General features: G+C 44.3%; 1 protein-coding gene across 10 annotated transcripts in view; it reads right to left on the reverse strand.

Moving 5' to 3' along the window:
- Positions 1 to 19,931, reverse strand: part of LOC147456299 (glucose-6-phosphate 1-dehydrogenase 6, cytoplasmic-like) — a 96,172-nt gene extending 76,241 nt beyond the window's left edge. For 3 of the 10 annotated variants that reach the window (XM_086514816.1, XM_086514817.1, XM_086514815.1), the window contains exon 1: positions 19,597 to 19,931. The gene's annotated coding sequence lies outside the window, so the exon portion shown is untranslated. Of the gene's footprint in view, positions 1 to 19,393; positions 19,493 to 19,596 lie in introns of those variants that run through there. The other 7 variants (XM_086514820.1, XM_086514818.1, XM_086514812.1 and 4 more) reach the window with 4 other exon arrangements.
- Positions 19,932 to 20,399: the final 468 nt, after the last annotated feature.

Genomic DNA, 20,399 nt, shown 5'->3' on the forward strand with positions numbered 1-20,399 from the left:
GTTCCTTGGAATAGGGTTTTGCCCTAGGAATCGGAAGCTGAGGCTTCCGGGAACCATCAAGTCTTATTCTAGAACGAACGTGGTAATACGTTCGGGTCAAGTGCTTGTATAGACTTCTCCTCAGTAATAAAGATACTATTACAGAGGGGGACCAGCCCATCTTCTGGTCCCCAGTACTCTCTCTCTCTCTCTCTCTCTCTCTCTCTCTCTCTCTCTCTCTCTCTCTCTCTCTCTCTCTCTCTCTCTCTCTCTCTCTCTCTCTCTCTCTATCCTTTGGCTTCAGTAATAAGTGATAAAGTCTATTTATCCGAATGTATTTTATATTGTTATGCGCTCCCATTTGTGACAGTGGTATCAGAGCATGGTCCCCTCTCTTTCTCTGTAAAGGAGGACGACTCTGGGAAGATACGGGAAGAAGCCATGACAAGCCAAGAGAGAAGTAAGCAGGCGGAACCCTAAGCCCTGCAAGAAAAAGCTCGTAGAGTTGGAAATTTTTTTCTCTTTGCAAGAAGTCGACACAAGACTTGGGATTCTCTACGAAGGTGACAAGAGCATGATGCTCTAGAACCTAGAGAATATGAGGAGCGGAATGCTCAAGATACTGCAGAACCCAGAAGATATACATGAACATCAATCCAGAACCATAGCCAAGAAATCCCGTCATTTCGGGAAGGATATGAAGAAGGTCTTTAGACCTCAGAACACTCGGGTCAAGTTTGATACTTTTGACGGAAGAGAATATGTCCCAAAAGCTACCGCTTTCATTCAACAATATGAAGTTGCCTTTGCAAACGGCAATTTCTGAGAAGCGTCGAAGGTGAGGCATGTGACCAAACACCTCAAGGGGGATTGCAAGTACTTGGTGGTATACCAAAGCTTTGCAAGGAACTTACAACAACAATTCAAGGCTGAATTTTCCGACAAGTTTTTTTCCTCTACGCTTTGAGGAAGGCATTCAATAAGATTGGGATTGGTTTGCCCAATAGGAACACGAGCGAGTCAAAGCAACTAGTGGTTCACTCTTGCCAAGGTAGCTCCATTCTTGATCCTCTCTGAGGAAGGAAAGATGAACAAATTCAACAAAGGACTTTTGCCCGAATTTTGTAAACGCATCTGCAAGATACTTTGCAGCAGATGGTGGAGTCAACAATAAAAGCTGAAAGTGTACACCTTAGTGTACATAGAATACAATCCCCGCAGTGGGACAAGAACCATTGAACACAGAAACAACGAAGTTTTGTTACCTCTCTTCGAAGGATACATTGCTATCCGGAGAAAGTTTGGAGTAAGGGAATTCAATCTAACTCATGAGTTTTTGAATAGAAGACCCTCGAACTTTAAGTGAGAGGGCAGGTCTTTGATCAAAGTTAAATCTTTGAGGAACTCATCAACTGCGTATTGCTTTTATGCATGAGATATGCACGTGTCTAACCAGGACAATCACTCTCGAGTGTTTATGAGAGTAAGTTTGAGTCAGAACATTGTTTTATACGATTAACTGCTTTGCCTAACCATCGGGAAGGTCCATGATTGATTTGGTATCCGGTAGTTCTACCTACTATTGCGGGTAGGAAATTATGAAGGAACCATTCTGAGCTTTCAAGCAAAGAAAAGCTTTCATGGAGCTTGAGTACTCTTTAAGCCCACACCCCCTACCCGAGAAGGGAAGATATGGTAGTGCTTTTCGTACAAGTGAAGGAATACCCTCTTTAGGAGGGAAGGAACAAGCGACGACTACGGCCTGTGATCAAGGAATCCAAGAATTAAAATCTTACTTTATTTGATGAGCGGGTTTTGCTCTAAGATTGAGCCAAGGGATCGTCAGGTTGAGCGTCTTCGCTCTAAGGATCTTACGAAAAGAAGGTAATTTCCCAGCCTCACTGAAACTTATGTACACCTTTGGGTACATGGATAACATACGAAGATGCAGACCTATGCCAAGGAACTAGACGAGAGTTTGTTATACTCTTGAGCGCCTTTTTGCGCGCAAGGATATTCCGACACGAGAATCTCTATTTGAGATGTGTTCGGTAGAAGGAATTTGAGTTTCTCTACGGAGAAGAGGTTTTTTGATGGTCGTTGATCATTGAGTACGCTATGTGCCTTTGCCATTACAGTAGCAACTTTTGGTTGCGGTATATGTTTCTCCATGAGTAGATCAAGTAGCATTCACACGCTGCTGAAATAAATTCGAATTATTATGTTCGTAAGAATATAGTTCGCCAGCCGTTTCAAAATGGTAAGAACTACATATGGGAGAACATCCCTGAGAATCAAAGAGGGTTCGCTCTATTGTGAACCAGGTTTGAACGTACGTTCAGAAAATGCTATGGCTAGAATCCTATCTGCATGAGATTTTGCAAGGCGTCATTGATTCTCGCAAGGTGAATCTTTTTTTTTTATGATTTTGTAAGGAAGAGACTCTAATGGGCATCCAGAAAACACTCTTGGTGATAATAACTCACAGGAGGAAAAAAATTGGAAGGAAGTCCCGCCGTGCACAAGGAATCTTCGGATTGGAACCATCCGCCTACGTTGAGCGACGGCCCGGAACAAGAACCTTCTTTAAGGTGATCGCAAATTGTGAAAGAAAGACATCGAGATTAATGCTCTATGACATGGGCATTCCCTATGTGGGAGGACACAAGAGGTTTAATACCCTCTGGGCTAATAGCGCAGGATTATGCGCAAGGACAGATACCTAGATTGATTTCTAGGAAGATTATTCTTCTCAAATTTAAGAAGACAGAATCAAGTTAACAGAGTCTCGGATAAGGAAACTTTGGATCAGAACAATTGGCCTACCCAAAGCAAAGGCCCGGAATAAGAACTTACTTTGGTAAGATGACACACTTTGTCTGCCGCAGGAAGATTCACATGAGCTTAATGCTCTCGACATGCCCTATGCGGGAGGACACAAGAGGTTTAATATCCTCAGGACTAATAGCGCAAGGTTACGCGCAAGGACATAGACCTAAATTGATTTTTAGGAGGATTATTCTTCTCGGGATTGAGAAGGTGGAATTGAGTTAACAGATTCTCGGAAAGATGCGAATGACGAGTTCTTACATGGCTCGTAAGAGGAAGGACATGAACTGGTAAGGTAAGTTTTGAATTATGAAATTCTTTTCTTTAATTTACTTTTAAGTTCTCTACTAAGAAAGGACAAGCTCAACTCACCATTGAGAAAGATTTGTAATTTTTTCCGGTTTCTCCCCGGTAGTTCATTTGGACCTCTGCACTTGAGGACAACTGTTTTATAAGTGAGAGAGATGTTGCTAAATTGGCTTTATCTGACAGGAAAATAATTCTAAATGAATTATTGGATTTATAAGTGAGAGGGTTTTGTCGCTTGGAACAACATGAAAAATAATTCTAAATGAATTATTGGAATTTTAAGTGAGAGGTTTTTTTCACTGGAGACATCCGAGTTCAGAGTATTCCTAGTGCGTCATTCAAAGTAATGACGGGAGCACTGAGAACGGGAATATCTGTAAGGCCACCAGGAACAAGTACTTCTGATGCGTCACATCGGATGGGTGACAGGGAGCATCGGAAAGAAGTATCCGACCATCCGGGAACGGACTTCTCTGATGCGTCATAGGATAGGTGACATAGAGCATCGTGAAGGAGATTATACCGTAAGTTCGGTAGGAAAGGACTAGGTGATGGGTATTCTTGATGCGTCAAAGGTGGGTGACAGGTGCATCGGAAAGAAAATATCCATAGTCAGGAGGAAATTCCGAACTGTGTTGGTATTGTGCACAAGGAAAAGCAAGCACTTGAATGAAGATGGGTTCAGGGGAAACTTTGAGGAAAAATAGATGCTTTCTGAGAAAGCGGAATTGCTTTTGGGAAAGCAGATGCTTTCCCGCGAGGAAGTCTATGTCTGCATTGCAACTGTGCGTGTGATTGCATCCAAGGACGCCTGGGAAGTGCTCTGAAAGCATTGTTTTTAACTTATAAGGTTTTATTGAGTTTTTGGGTAGATTCATACTATTTTTAAAATACGCCAGCCGCCCATTTAATAAGTGAGCAGCCATCTGATAAATAAGGCAACAGATCAACCAGCGTTTTCTCTCTCTCTTTTTCTGGGAGAACAACAGAAAAAAGAAAAGAAAAAAAAATGGTCACGATCTTTACGCGAGCAGCTATCCGTGCCCGTGGCTAGGAGCTATAAAAGCATCACATGCCCTCACTCAGAGGGGAGGATCAGCTTTTGCAAGAAGGAGATGCTGCTGCAGAGTTCACCCACAAAGAAGACGTTTGCCGGTGATACCCATGGCTGCCCCAAGTGTACCCGATGTCGCCAAGACCCAATGCGTAAGTTCCCTCGTGAAGAAGTGCCTACGGAGCGTGTTTCCATCACGACAAGCTGCTGTTTTTCTCTGTTTTCAGCCCATAAACGTCCTAGACGAGGCTGATTTACGAGAAGGAACCCGAGAACACACCTCTTTTGTGTGTAGGATTGGAAGAGAGGATTTTCTATGTAGAGATCTCTTCCGAGGAATTGCTTTTCGAGAACCGAGTTGCATTTAGAGCGTCGAGACTTTGAAGGGAACGATTTTCATGTTATGATCTCTGAGTATTTGATTGCAGGTGTACTTCGTCTGCGTGAGGGAGTAGGAGCGGAGGAAGGCATGAGCCTCTACAGGAGAAAAGCGCTCTGAGGAACTAGAGCCAAGTTGGGAAGTAGATCCACGGATCGGTGAGAGGTAGTCTCTCAAGTTTGTGATCCCGAACTTGGGATTCCCAAGTAAGGACTTTGTGTCCGGGAAAGCAGAGTTGTTCTGCGTGAAGAGGACTCTGGAAACAGAGTTGTAAAAGAGAGTTGCAGGGATGTCATGCCCTGAGTCTGGAAGGTGAGATCCAGAGGCAAGAACCTTGGTTTCAAGGATTTGGAATAAGGAACGGAAGTTCCTTGGAATAGGATTTTGCCCTAGGAATCAGAAGCCGAGGCTTCCGGGAACCATCAAGTGTTATTCTAGAACGAACGTGGTAATACGTTCGATTCAAGTGCTTGTATAGACTTCTCGTCAGTAATAAAGATACTATTACGAGGGGGGACCAACCCATCTTCTGGTCGCAGTACTGTGTCGATCTTCTCTCTCTCTCTCTCTCTCTCTCTCTCTCTCTCTCTCTCTCTCTCTCTCTCTATCCTTTGGCTTCAGTAATAAGTGATAAAGTCTATTTATCCGAATGTATTTTATATTGTTATGCGCTCCCGTTTGTGACAGGTTAGCTTCACTAGAAAAAGTATCTACTAAACCATCATCCTTGTGAACTATCACATCTTTATCATACAAATCATCATGCTTGTGAGAAATCACATCTTGATTATGCAAATCATCGTGCTTGTCATTATCATGCAATCCATCATGCTCATCATTATCATTCAAACCATCATGCTCATCATTATCATGCTTATCATCATGCAAATCCTGTGTGTCATACTTTGGAGGAGAAGAGACTGAGAGAGTCTCCTTTTCCCGAATCTCTTGCATCTTTGCCTATACTTGAGAAAAGAGTTGCAACATCTCTTCGGTCGTTCATTGCTTTTCTTGCTTTGTTCTCGCGATCAAATTCTACTTGTCTTTCTTCGGCTTCCAAGCGTGCTTGCTCGCGCTCGCGCTCAATATCTGCTTTTCTTGCGTCGCATTCTAACTTCCTTGCTTCGCGTTCTAACTTCCTGTCCAGAAACATCTGCTCCAAAGCCTCCATAGGAGTTAGTACAATCCTTGGCGTAGATGGGGAAGGGGGAGGGTCAGAAAAACCTCCTGGTGGGGAAAATTCTTCTTCGCTACTCCCATGCTCACCACCTCGATGCGAAGTATCCATTCCGCTTCGGGTGATGACCATCCATTGAAGTCTTTGGTTCTTAAGTTCACGAGGAACTTGGGTTCTTGTGGTTCTTGGGTTCTTGAGGTTCTTGAGTTCTTGAGGTTCTTGAGGGTCTTGAGGATCTTGGGGTTCTTGGGGTTCTTGAGGTTCTTCTTTCGCTTGCAATCTGTGTTAGAGACGGATCTTCTCGTACCCGAGCTATACTCTTTCCCGCGGGCGCACCCCTTGGCGGCCTTGCGCTCACACCAAGGTTGCTTTTTCCCACCTCAAGTCGCTTGGCTGGCCGCTAAGTGCACGGTCTGCTCTCAATGAGTGAAAAGAGAAACAAGGGGAGGCTGGACAAGCCCTTGGGTTTCCTGTCACTCTTCAAAAACACGATTAGAAATCGACACGCCCAAGAGGACTTGGGTTACGTGCGACCTCAACAAGCAAAAAAAAAAATTATGTGGTTCTTGTGGTTCTTTCCTTGAGTGATGTAGAACACTGCCAAAGCTCTGATACCAATGTAAGGTGGAGCGCAAGTGAATGTTGAACTTTGCTCAAGATGAGTGCTCCGAACTGTGCTCAAGGTTCCTTTTACTTACAGAAGGGAGAGCCTTCCGTTCCTTTAGTGAGAGAGTGCAATGGACACAAACAAAGTGGATAAACACTGTAAATGAAGGTGCTGAGACTGAGAGATAGAGAGAGAAGAATACGACACCAGAATGTTGTCAAACCCTCCTCCGAAGGCCCCACTCTCTATGGCGAGAACGGTCGACTATTGATTGCCCAAATCTCTACAATGCTTGGACTTGCCGACGATATCGACGACGATGAGGACGACGACGAGACAGGCTGAAATATGAAAATGCTAAGGGCTGAAATCTGCAAATCTTTATCTGTTGAATTCTGACTCTATATCGGTGACAATGTCGATGGCGACAATGCAACTACGACGTGCTGAAAACGCAGATTTCAGTTTCCGGGCTGTGTAACAGACTTGGACACTCCAAGTCAAGAATCAACCGCGACAGCACCAAATAACCACTTCAAAACAATTCACAGATCACAATAGATTTGCACTGGCCCGGTGGAGTTCTGTGCCTAGAGATATTGGCCCCAAAGACTAGCGCCCCTTTCGGTATTTCTTTTTATATTAATCAGTTCAAAGTACAAGAGAGTGGGTCGGGATTCACTCTCAGACTCTGCATCCAGATGCTTTGAGAAGTGAGGCCCTCACCACTAATTTAAAGGTTACAAGAGATGCCCAAAAGCAGAGCCCCAAAAGCTTCAAATCAAAAGCAACTGGTCTCTCTCTCTCACAGAGAGTCAAAACTTGAAAGCAAAAGCATTCTCTCTCTTTCTCATTGCGTAGAGAAAAAGCAAGATTCGCGTCGCTCATCATTAAAAATAAAAAATTTTAAAAAAAATTATAGCCTCTGCGATTTCCGGAAATTAGGGTTTTTGGCAGAAATTAGGGTTTTTGTTGTCCGCCACGTCATCACTTTGTGACATACCCCCCTCTTGAAAGCATTGTAATCGACCGCGATTACGCCTGCAAAACCGACAAAAGCCATAAACCGTCTTAGCAGACACTGACTGTTAGTACCTACGTACTAGGAACAAACATCTAGCATATGTACAAAATCGACGGTCACATCACACGACATCACATGACATTCAACATTCATTCGGATCTTAGACCATGATTTATCAGCAATGTAGATTTATCAGCAATGTAGGTAGCAATCACATCTAGGTCCAATCGAGACCTCATCGATGTCCGATTGACTAACCCCTATTCGAGATCAAGTAGACCAAAATGTTGCAGTCATTTCGTCAATCAGTTCCTGCACTCACAAGAAGTCAAGAACAAAACATCGTTTGGAGTAGACTATGCTAAACCAAAACATCGAGGTAAACCAAAACATCGAGGTAAAGTTTCACAATCCGAGGAGTATCTGCTAGGTCCTCCTCCTCCATCCACTTCGCATCAAATGCAGGAAAGTTCTTGAACTTAACCAAGAACCGCCTTCGGACTTTACCTTTCTTCGTATCGTTATGTGCCAAAATCTGTTCAGGAACAAGAATCTCCTCGTTTTCTTCCACTTCGGGTTGCTCATCATGCTCCCCATCATCAGGCACATCACCCTTAACAGGTTTCAAGAGATTCACATGCAATGCATTGTGAATCCTCCAAGTATCTGGCAGTTTCGATCAGAAGGAGACATCATTTATCTTGTCAGTGATCTGGAAAGGTCCGTAGTATCACATACTAAGCTTTGGAAAAAGCCTCTCTTTTCCCTTTTTCTTTCGTAGGCGTGCCTCTCAAACGTAAGAGCACCCAATCATCCTCCTTTAATTTCAAGTCGCGACGATGGCGATCCGCTGTCTTTTTCTGTCGTTCTTGAGACTCCTGTAAAGTCTCGCGAACCTTGGCAAAAGCCGTATCCAAAAAATCTAGCGAATATTCATCTGCGTCAAATATCTAATCTTTTGTGCTCAGGAAGGATGGAACCTTCGTAGCACTTTCAACAATCTCACATGGCGTCTTCCCCGTCGAAGAGTGTATCGTGTTATTGTAGGAAAATTCCACCAAAGGTAAGTTCTTTTCCCATTGAGTCTTCTGATCCGAGATACAAGACTTCAATAAATCTAAAATCACTGAATTGGCAATCTCAGATTGCCCGTCAATCTGCAAGTGGAACGATGACGAGAACTGCAACTGCGTGCCAATGTTCTCCCAAATTGCCTTCCAAAACAAACTCATAAATCTGGGGTCTCTGTCGGAGACAATCGTCTCATACGTGCCATGTAATCGGAAAATCATCGTGATCATTCTGTGTTCTCGGGAGATCAAAAAATGAAATCCATTTCAATACTTTTCCAGGGGCGGGTGGGTATGGGTAAAGGCTTTAACAATCCCTGTGCCTTATGCCTATCAAAATTGACCTTCTGGCATACTAAGCAATTGCGCACAAACTCTTCCACATCCTTTTTGAGTCTCTGCAAAAAAAAGTATCTCTCTACCCCCTTCATGGTGGTAGGAATGCCGCGGTGACTAGTAAAAGGTGGACAGTGGCATTCAGTCATAACCTTTTCCCTCAACGGTTGCGTAACTCACCATATAGTCTTTTTCATCAAGTAGCCTTCCCAAAGGGAGTATCCAGCTACTATCTCCTCATCCCATATCCGTGTGAAAATATCTGCAAAATCTGTATCTGTGGCATACTGATCGACCATATCCTCGAAGCTCCTATGATGTATCGCAGAAATAGCCAGAACCAACGGTTTCCGAAACAAAGCATCTGCCACCACATTCTTCTGTCCCTGCACATGGACAATTTGGAAGTGGAACTATGACAAGATGTTCGCCCACCACATCTACTTTTCCGAAAGCTGCTTCTATGGCAAGAAGTAGCGCAAACTCTGATAGTCTGTAAAGAAAGTAAAATCCGCTCCGAGTAGGTAGTGCCGCCACTGAATAAGAGCATGGATAACTGCCAAAATCTCTTTCTCATATATGTGTGCTGTCATCTCCAGCCTAGAGAACAATCGGCTCTCATAAGCTATGACATGGCCTTCTTGCATCAAGACGGCACCCAGACTACGACCACAAGCATCACAATATACTTCAAATGACTTTTGCAAGTCCGGCAAAGTCAAAACAGGTCCTGTAGTCAATTTCTCTTTCAAGGTCTGAAAGGCAGTCACCTCTGTGGATCCCCACGAGAAAGGTACTCCTTTCAGTGTGAAGATATGCAAAGGGGAAGCAACCTCTGCAAACTTTCAAATGAACCGCCTGTAGTACAAACACAGTCCCAAGAAGCTTCTAACTTCATGGACATTCCTCAAATCGGGCCAATCACGGATAGTCTCTATCTTGGCCGGGTCCATGTGCACTCCTGCTGCTGACACAATGTGTCCCAAAAAGTGTATCTCTGGTAGGAAAAATTCACTTTTCTTTGCATTAATTACTAACGTGTGATCTCGTAATGCCTGAAAGACTTGAAGCAAATGATCTCTGTGTTCTACCTCATTCTTGGAGAAAACAATGATGTCGTCAAAGAAAGTGCCAACAAATAGCCTGTACTCTCGAAAAATCCTGTCCATCATCCGGTTAAATGTCGCAAGAGCATTAGTTAAGCCAAAAGGCATCACCAAAAACTCAAATAACCCAAAAGTCGTCCAAAAAGCTGTCTTATTGACATCTCCTGGCGCTATCCTGATCTGATGATATCCACTCTTCAAGTCAATCCTGCTAAAGCACGAGGATCCCTGTAACATGTCCACTATATCATCGATCCTAGGAATCGGAAATCTGTTCTTGATGGTGATTTCGTTGAGAGCGCTATAATCGATGCACATTCTCCAAGATCCGTCTTTCTTCAAAACCAACAACAATGGAGAGCAATACGGTGAAGTACTCGGCTGGACAAGACCCTTTTCCAAGAGGTCTTTCACTGGTTCATAATCTTTTCATTCTGTACTCAGCTCACACGGTAAGGTGGCCGGTTCGGTGGCGTGCTTCCAGGTATCAGATCAATGGTATGATCTTCAGGCCCTCTAAAAGCAATCGGCATGAGTGTGGAGAAAAATCTTGGCGTTCTTTTGATCAGGTCAAAACATATTCAACCTTTATCCATCGTTCAGTTCTCTCCCAAAAGAATGAGTAAGAAACTGAAGTTCATCAAGTACAATCTCTAAGCCCTTCATTTATCGAAGTCGCTTTCTCGGCCCGGTAGTCAACCACGGCGTAGTTCTTGTGGTACCAAGGGATCCTGAGTAGAACGTCACTCGCGTGCCCTAAACACCCCTGTCATTGCAAACGAAGTTTGCCAATGCTCGGTGTAATGGAAACATACCATCCGGGTGCCAGTCGAACTACCTCCGCCTGTGGCGTCAGTCTGTCGGGCATAATTCCAAATCGAGCCGCCAATTCCAAGTGAAAAGAAGTTGGCCTTGGCTCCTTCAAAAGAGCTTCCTGATCCTTCACTTTGCCCCAAAAAGCGGCAAAGTTTGTACTTTCATTCATTTGATTCGGTGCAGGTCCCACGCCATGTGGTACCAGTTCTGCTTTTCTATCTGCCTTTTCTGCCACGTTCCTCAGTTGCTCTCAAACTCTCAGGCCTGTCGTCGTCGTTCTTTAACATTTCGTTCTTTCTGTGCCTTTTTAGGGCACTTCGCGGAGATATGTCCATGTTTTCCGCATCCAAAGCACTTCCCCTCTCTCATGAAGCGAGCTCTCTCCTCAGGAGTAAGCTTGGGTCGTGCATCCTTTTTCTCTGGGTTGCTCTTTTTCTTTCTACTTTCATTCCCAGATGTCTGTTTGGCTCGTTGTGTCATGGCCTTATCTGTGGGGTACGTCAAACTGTCAGAGTGAATGGCAAAGCCCCGCTTCCCATGACTCATCAACTCCTAAATAGAAGCTGACTTCTATTCCAAGCACTGATCTCGGACCTCTGTAGGTAGACCCAAGGTAAACCGCTCAATCTGTTCTCTGAACGAGATCTTCTTGAATCAAGAGGCGGGTAGAAAAGAGCTCCAGAATCTTTCACAGTAAGCATTGATTGTATCTTTCTTAGTCATCCGAAGATGGTTCCAAGCAGCTCGTATATCTCATTCATATTCTTGCGTCAACCAAGAAGAAATAAAAAGCTTCTTCAATTTCAGCCATTTAACTGGCGCAATCTTGTTTAAAAGAAGCGTGGACCACCAAGTACGAGCATTCCTCTTAAAGTAAGAGGCAGCTCTCCGAATCTTGGAGTGCTCTGAATAGCGTCCTCCCGCGAAAGCGATGTCAAACTGCTGTATAAAAGACAAAGCCTTCGAAGCATCTGAGTATCCTGAAAAAGTATCAAACTTGATCTAGTGGCCACCTTCCTTAAACTCTCGGACTTTCTTGCTTTTATCTTCGAGAAAGTCATACTCGTTAGCTTTCTATAAAAAAAATTCTTCTTGTTCGCATAAAAGTTTCCATCATCAGATTCTGAGCTGTCTGTAGACGAGTCCTCAGTAGAACTGTCAGTCTTTGGGCGAGATTTAGCCTTCTTTGCCTTTTTCTTGCCCTTTCCGAAGCTTTGTTTCTTGCTTCACTTTTTGCTTTTTCTGTCTTCTTCGCTCGAGTCTAAAGAGCTAGAAGAACTGTCAGAAGAAGAAGAAGAATTGGGTAAGCCTCCAAACTTGACACACTTCTTCTGTTTCTTTGCCTTGTCGAATGTCGACCGACGACCCAAATATCCCGGGATGTCAGTGCCTTTCTTCTGCTTTTTGCCGTGCTTTTTGGCTTTTTTTTGCGCGTCAAAAAGCTGAGCAATCCGTGCATCAACCACCTCTTCTAATTCCTTCTCTGAGTATTTCTTGTGAGCAGAAGGTTTCTTGAGAGTGGGTGTAGTGGTTTTCGGCCACTACTCATGCACTTCTTGAAAAGAAGTCTCGCTCATATATTTTGCAAATTTTGGGTCCTCGCAAAATTGAGCATCATCTTCATTGCATCGCCGATCAATTGACGACGCTTCATCTCTCTTTGCTCCGCCTGAGTAGGCAGAGGCGGGCCATACTCTCTGCCAGAATCTTCGTTGTGATCTCTGCCCGCATCTCCAGATGCAGAGGGAGTCGACTGATCCTTGCATGAAGCCATAGGTGCCGCGGAAAAAAAATTGGGGATCGGATTTCTCGTAGAAGAGAAATCAGCCGTGCTTTGATACCACTTTAACAGACTTGGACACTCCAAGTCAAGAATCAACCGCGACAGCACCAAATAACCACTTCAAAACAATTCACAGATCACAATAGATTTGCATTGGCCCGGCGGAGTTCCGTGCCTAGAGATATTGGCCCCAAAGACTGGCGCCCCTTTCGGTATTTCTTTTTATATTAATCAGTTCAAAGTACAAGAGAGTGGGTCGGGATTCACTCTCAAACTCTGCGTCCAGATGCTCTCAGAAGTGAGGCCCTCACCACTAATTTAAAGGTTACAAGGGATGCCCAAAAGCTTCAAATCAAAACCAACTGCTCTCTCTCTCTCACAGAGAGTCAAAACTTGAAAGCAAAAGCATTCTCTCTCTCTTTCTCATTGCGTAGAGAAAAAGCAAGATTCGCGTCGCTCATCATTAAAATAAAAATTTTATAAAAAAAAATTATAGCCTCCGCGATTTCCGAAAATTAGGGGTTTTGGCAAAAATTAGGGTTTCTACTGTCCGCCACGTCATCACTTTGTGACAGGCTGAATCTGCAAACTGTGCTGGATTTGACCGTGCGGCGAGGATCTGTTGCGGGAAGGTGAGATCTGCAAGGTTCGCGGTTCTACCGTGATATCTGACTGCTAAAAACTAAAACGCTGATGCATACTGAGGTTTCGTCGCGATGAATCTACAAAACGCTGAAGTGTGATGCTGATGCAAAAACGCTAGGGCTGAAAATTGTCTCCTTGCAAAAACGCTAGGGCTTTTGTTGGTTCTGCTGTGGCCGGTTGTCTTGCAAATGCAAAACGCTAGACTGACCTGTTGTTCTTCTGTCGCCGGGAATCTGCAAGTGCAAAAACGCTGGCTGATCTTGCTGATCCAAAAACGCTAGGTGTTTGATGCAGAAAACGGTAGGTTGGCTGCTCAAAAAGCGCTAGGTGTGGGGGGTCCTGTTGAGAAGGTGTCTGTTGAACCGGACTTCCTGCTGCCTCTTCTGCCAGAAAGTGCTAGCGCTAGGTTTGCTTATATAATCACTTAGTCAAAGTGCCCTACCCGGTTCCCAACAAAAGTCACTTAAAAATAATAAGTGAAAAATGTCAAAATTAGGGAAAATAGGTCTATGCACTATAAAAATGCTCGTGATGGGTTCAGATGGAAATCTGATGATCATGTTGTGTGCAACCAGAGGATATGCATCTAATCTAAGTGTCTGGACATGCACGGTCTGCGAACAGACTCACAAAGGAGCCAGATACTCTCTGGGTGGACTTCCGCCACTCCGTGTCGCGTGTCGTCTCTCTCTTTCAGTTCAGTTGTTATTGAAGTGCTAAAAGTCTGTTCAGTCTGTTCTTTTCTATTGGCACGTGGTGCCCGCATTTGTGACAGTGGTATCAGAGCATCAGGCGTGTGCTTTTCTGAAAGCATACCGGTCCTACAAAAGAGCAGACACAGCTTTATTTGAGACTTATCAGCCACTCCCAACCCGGACTTATTAGCCACTCCCACCCTTACTTCATTGCGCATCGGGCGCGCTCCCGTCTTCACCGCAGTGTCTTACAGGGCATAAACCAATTAAGATCACTTGCAAGAGAAGGACCCAGATTTGTTTCAAGTCACTATTTTTTTTTCTCAGAAGCAGTGCCATGCAGATGTTAATGTCTACAGCTACCAAGCAGCATACTCCAAGGACTTGGCGAGCTTTCAAGAAAATTTTTGCCCGAAGTTATCCTTCGGAGTGCAACTTCTGGCAGAGTGGGGTATCCTGAAATGCTTGCCATGGAAACCCTAGCAGATTATAACTTGAAGTTTCTCGACATCTCCCAGTAGATGTCTCTTCACGATCAGATGACCTTGGAGACCGAGTGCGATTGCTATCTTGGGACTACTATCGCCGCCAAAGAAACACGGTTTGTCCAAGAGCTGAGGGACCATGCTGTGCTCGGCTATGACCTTATGGAATGAACCTAACCCTAATTTTGGTGCAACTTTAAGGATGGAAAGTCAATCGACTTTTCGAGCTCGATTGATGTCGAGATTGCTTTTTAAGTTTGAGTTCTGTTTGAGCTTGTTTGGTGATCCTGTTTGGAATTTGTTTGAAATGGATGGTATCTCTTTTGAACCTGTTTTGGTGCCGATTTGAATTGTTTGACTCTGGTTTGATACTGGTTTCAATGATTGGTGATTTTACTCCCGGGTGGAGAAGTGGTAAATACTGTTTTGAACCTCGGAACGACACAGGCCGATGCCTGGGGAGCGTTTCGTTGTATGTTTGAAAACCTCCAAACGACGCAGGCCGATGCCTGGGGAGCGTTTGGTTGTATGCTTGTAAAATAATTGTCGTTGTGACTCCCGACCCGGACCTGGATGGCTATGCGGGAGGAGTATTAAGAAGTCTGAGCAGTGGTTACTCTCAGCACCTCCAAACGACGCAGGCTGCGGTCTGGGGGGCGTTTGGTTGTAAAAGGCCTCTATATCTCCCGGCCCGGACCTTTTTAGGTTATGCGGGAGGAGTGATGAGGGAGTCGTTGAATATCTCCTGGCCCAGACCTTGTTAGGTTATACGGGAGGAGTGTTCATCGGCGGCTTTATGTTTCTATGTCTTGTAACATGCATATGTGAGCATTTGTGTTGCATTGTGATGTGCCAACCACTGAATATTCCTAATTGGATGAGATTGCCTGGGTATGTAATTTTAGTGCATCAAGACACCCGAGGAAGATCAGTACGGTCTGGGTGTGATGGCTAATTTTACTACGCCGGAATATCAAGAGTTTTGATCTGGACGAAAGGAGACGCTAACTCCTTGATCAAAACAGCCGATAGGAGCAGCTAACTCCTTGATCAAAAGAGCAGAAAGGAGAAGCTAACTTCTTAATAAAAAGAGCAAACTGATTGTCCCTCGGAATGTCCCTCGGAAATTTTTGAGCTAACTTAAAGTTGTTTTGAAGATATGCTGTAATCGCGGACGATTACTCTCTTTCAAGAAGGGGAGATGTAACAAACTGCTGACGTGTCAAAGCCTAAAGAATGGAGCCAACTTATAGATGCCGGCCGAGGGGCCTAAACCCTAAGAAGAACAAGCAGTAGAAGAAGTGTCACAGAGTGAGGACATGGTTGCCCGAGTGCAGAAAACCCTAACCCTAAAACCTGCAAACCCTATTTTCTGCCAGAAACCCTAACTGCTGAAACCCTAATTTTGGAAACCCTAACCCTAAAACCTGCAAACCCTAATTTCTGCCAAAAACCCTAACTGTTGAAACCCTAATTCTGGAAACCCTAACCCTCAAACCTGCAAACCCTAATTTCTGCCTAAACCCTAATTGCAAAAACCCTAATTCTTGAAACCCTAACCCTAAAACCTGCAAACCCTAATTTCTGCCAGAAGCCCTAACCCTAAGGCAGCAGACAAATTCCGAAAATTGCGTTGACATGATGACGTGGCAGGATGTACGGATTTCCGTGATTTACGCTGGCAGCTTTTGGCATTGCTTTTTGGACCATAAGCTTTTGAGTTTGAAAGTTTTTCATTTAAACTGCTTTTTGGACCAGAAGCTTTTGAGTTTTAAAGGCTTTTTACTATAACTGCTTTTCAGGCCAAGGGCCTTTAAATATGAGGCTAGGGCTCATTCTCTGGCATGCTTCCTGGAGAAGGTGCAGAGTCTGGAGTACCGGCTTGTACTTTGATGATGCAATATAAAGATATACTGAAAGGGGCGCCAAGGTTTGGGGCCAATACTCTCTGGGGTGGACTTCCGCCACTCCGTGTCGCGTGTCGTCTCTCTCTTTCAGTTCAGTTGTTATTGAAGAGCTAAAAGTCTGTTCAGTCTGTTCTTTTCTATTGGCACGTGGTGCCCACATTTGTGACACGTACTTGCTCGCAAGGCAGAGTCAGCACGAAAGCTGGTATTATGCGACAATATTAAGGCTACTTGGAAACTAATGTGGTAGGTGTTCACATCACACCATATCTACATCCGTAGTATCCACCCGTTTGGAGGAATTTTCATCCGTTGATGCATCCACATGCATCACAAGCAGTCAATGTTAGTAGTACACATAGAAGTGCGGCAATTGTGCCTCACCTTCAACAGGGGGATGTCACGTGCGCACTTCACTTGCGCTATGTGGACATGTTCTGCCACAGTCTAGCATGATCCAGTAGCTTAGGACTGAGCCCGGCACCTTTGTGAGCCTCTAGCAGGACGTGCATGTCCAAGCCAGTCATAGTGCATACCCTCTCTTGCACAATCAGTTTAGCATATGCACTCACCACGAGTGAACCACCCCTAGCATGGCACTTATTAATAATTGGTTTTCAGTCCTTTTATTAATGAAATCGTGGATTGTCCTCTCAGCAAGCTGCTCGACCCAATGATTGCACCTATATATGTAGCCTATGGGACAGCGGGCAGAGGAGACAGAGGTAGCAGAAGGAGGCTCGGCCTTGCAAAGCCAGGCAACCAACGTTTCCTGGCCTTCCTCTCTAGCAGGGTTTTCAGCCATGTAGCCTTGGAGCTTGAAGAAGGCACAGAACTAGGAACTTGGCGGGGCACCAGACCGTGCCGCAAGACCATGCCAGCAGCCCAACGTTTTCAGTAGAGTATAACTAGCGTTTTCAGTTTTGGAGCATTGCAGATTCAGCCCTTGCCTCGTCGTGGTTGTAGACCCCTAACCATCAACCTCGCTAGCAGTTCGGCATTCAGCCATAGCCTCATCGTCGCAATCATCGTGTCGTCACCATTGTCGTCATCGTCATCGAGTTCGACATAGAACAAGTAGTACCCAGCACCAATAGCATCCACATCTTAGCATTCAGTCATTGTATGAGAATTTGTGCAAGATTAAAGAAAGTACTTGCTCTCGCAACAGAGCAAGGGGGCCGTGAGGGTTTGAGAGCCGACATTCGGTATCGTCTCTTTTCTCTTTCTTGTCTCTCTCTTTCTTTTAGTTCAATTCATTTCCTTTAAGTGAAGTAAAGCAACCCTTGTGTTTGTGTGCAAAGTACTAGATCCGAGCTAAATCCATAAACACTTCCGCTACACTTGACATACCACACTATGACATACCACACTATAACGGGGACCGGCACCATGTGCAAATGAAAAAGGACAGACTGATTAACTTTAAGCACTTCAAATAACAATTGAACTGAAAGAGATGCACGACACACGAGACGAAGAGTGGCGGAGTTCCATCCCAAGAGAGCATTGGCCTCAAACCTTGGCACCCCTTTCGGTATTTCTTTATATTGCTTGAACTCAGTACAATGACGGTACTCGCGCTTTGCACCTTCACTCGGAAGAGTGCCTAATATGAGCTCTCTACAGGCCTTTGGCCTATGAAAAGCAGTTACATGAAAAGCATCAAACTTCAAAAGCATCTTGAAATAAAAAGCTGCCACGGCAAATTTTGAAAATCCGTACAGCTACCACATCATCAGCATAAAACGTGGAAATCCGTACAATCCTACCACGTCAACATATCAACCTAATTTGCAGACATCCGTACAGATACCACATCATCATCTTTTACGCATCTTTTGTGTGTATGTGTGTGTAAGTGGGTCGTGCTTTACTTTAATCTCTTTAGGCCACTTGGGCTCCATCATACAAGGTCCCATAAGTTGGTGGGAACTCCTCTTTAAAAATATACCACTCGGCAAGACTTTGCAAGTTGGTAAAACTTCTTCTTTGGCTATTGCTTCTTCGCTTAAGGATTAGGCTCCTAGGTCGGAATCTATCTGTTGGCTCCGTTCTTCAGTGGCTGACATGTCAGTGGTTTGTGACATCCTCCCTTCTTGAAAGAAAGTAATCGTCCGCGATTACCATATATCTACAAAACAACTTTGTCACATGCGCACATTACTTGCGCTACATAAACATGCTTCTGCTACAGTCTAGCATGAGTCATTAGCTTAGGACCTAGCTTGGAACCTTTGTGAGCCTCAAGCAGGACGTGCATATCCTGGCCGGTCATAATTGCATACCCTCTCTTGCACAGTACAGTCAATTGAGCATACATGCATTTTACCGCGTGAACCACCTGTTATAGATCATTTATTTATAAGTGACTTGTGGAATTCTTTTTTAAAATCGTGTGTTTGACTTTGCCCAACCAAGCCTATAATTCTTATAAAAGAAACCCTACCGCTGGGAGAGAAGTGCAGAAGAGACAACCAGCACAGGAACCTCGCGGACTTGGGGATCGCAGGTCAACACCTAGCGTTTTCAACCTTCTTCTCCATCGGCGTTTTCTGCCTTGGTGATCAACATTTTCAGCGAAGACAGCCAACGGTTTTGCCTTTCCCAGCTTTCCGTTGCAGCACCCCCCGTAGATCAACCCTTCCCTCGTCACAGTTGGTCGTTCCATCGCAGCCAAGTCGGTAGAACAATTTTCAGCATTCAGCCATAGACCCATCGTCGTCGTCGTCACAGTATTCCAGCACCTAGTACCCCTTGTGCCTTGGCTCGACATACGGATCCACAGAACCTCGTCGTCAACATCATCGTCATCGATATAGACCATCAAGAACCTTGATGTCACTGTTATTGTTGTCGACATAGACCTATCAAGAACCTCATTTGTCGACCCATCAATATCTCGTCGTCGACATCTTTGTCGTCAACATAGACCCATCAGTACCTCGTCATTGACATCATCGTCATCGAAACCCATCAGTATCTCGTCGTTGACAAGACCCAACAGTACCCGTCGTCGTCGTCGTCGTCGTCGTTCAATATAAAACCTCTCAGTATCTCAGTACCTCAACATCCATAGTACCATCAGTACTCAGTAATACCTAGCATCAGTACCCTGTAGTACCCAACATGAGTACCTAAGCATTTAGTACCATTGTACCAACATTGTGCAAGAATAAAGAAAGTACTTACTCTGACAACAGAACAAGGGAGACCTTGAGGGTTTGAGACCCGACATCCCTGTGTCGTCTCTCTCTCTCTCTCTCTCTCTCTCTCTCTCTTCCTTCCTTCCAATCACACCACAACTTCTTACATTCTACCCACATACGCACACTTAAACAAAGAATCTCTCTCTCTCTCTCTCTCTCTCTCTCTCTCTCTCTCGTTCTCGCTACCTGGGCATCAAGCTGTAGTGGTTGCACCAAGAGCACGCAATCTTTGCGTTCCGACGCAGCTGAGCTGATCTATATATGTCATGGAAACATTAACGTCGCACGTAAGGAACAATTGGCTACAGCAGATTTAGCTTAGACAACGCTAGCTCCACGGGACAAATCGTAACCGTTGATTTCATGTATTTGCTACGAAAGGTTTGCAACAGAATTATTTGCGCTATAGATGGCCCACACTAGAACCACGAAAAGTTAGGATAGTTGGTTGGATCGGTGGTAGAAGACGCACAAGCACAAGGTGGACCTATGTGCAGAGCACCAGGGAGATGATACTCCCTCCTTTGTACCTCCCCCCACCCCCACATGGGTCTCTTAGTGAACCCATGTGAGCTTATTTATAAAATTCCAAGAATGATACAAGAAAAGCAAGAGATTTTATAAATAGAGAGTTTATTCGTGAGTATTTGATATCTACCATTATATTATGAGAGGTAATCAGATGGTTTAAGTTTCTTTCCAATTGCGAGCTATACAAGAAATATATGTTAAATGCATCATGAATAAAATACCATCATATACCCCTCAATTAAAAAAGCAATTGTCCTCAATTGCTCTACTATTATCCTGCAAGTCATAACTTGTCCAAAATAGTGGTTAAAATTACATATCATAAACATAATAAAGCAAAATGAATAAAGAAAAATTTTAACAAATTAATTTGTTGATGCCTTCAATCACCCACGTACTGCATATTATAGTATCCTTTACCACGTTAGAATAAGTAGTATATGTCATATCATCATGTA

The sequence above is a fragment of the Adiantum capillus-veneris genome, chromosome 6, assembly GCF_014529385.1.
Source record: "Adiantum capillus-veneris isolate H3 chromosome 6, ASM1452938v2, whole genome shotgun sequence".
Lineage (NCBI taxonomy): Eukaryota > Viridiplantae > Streptophyta > Polypodiopsida > Polypodiales > Pteridaceae > Adiantum > Adiantum capillus-veneris.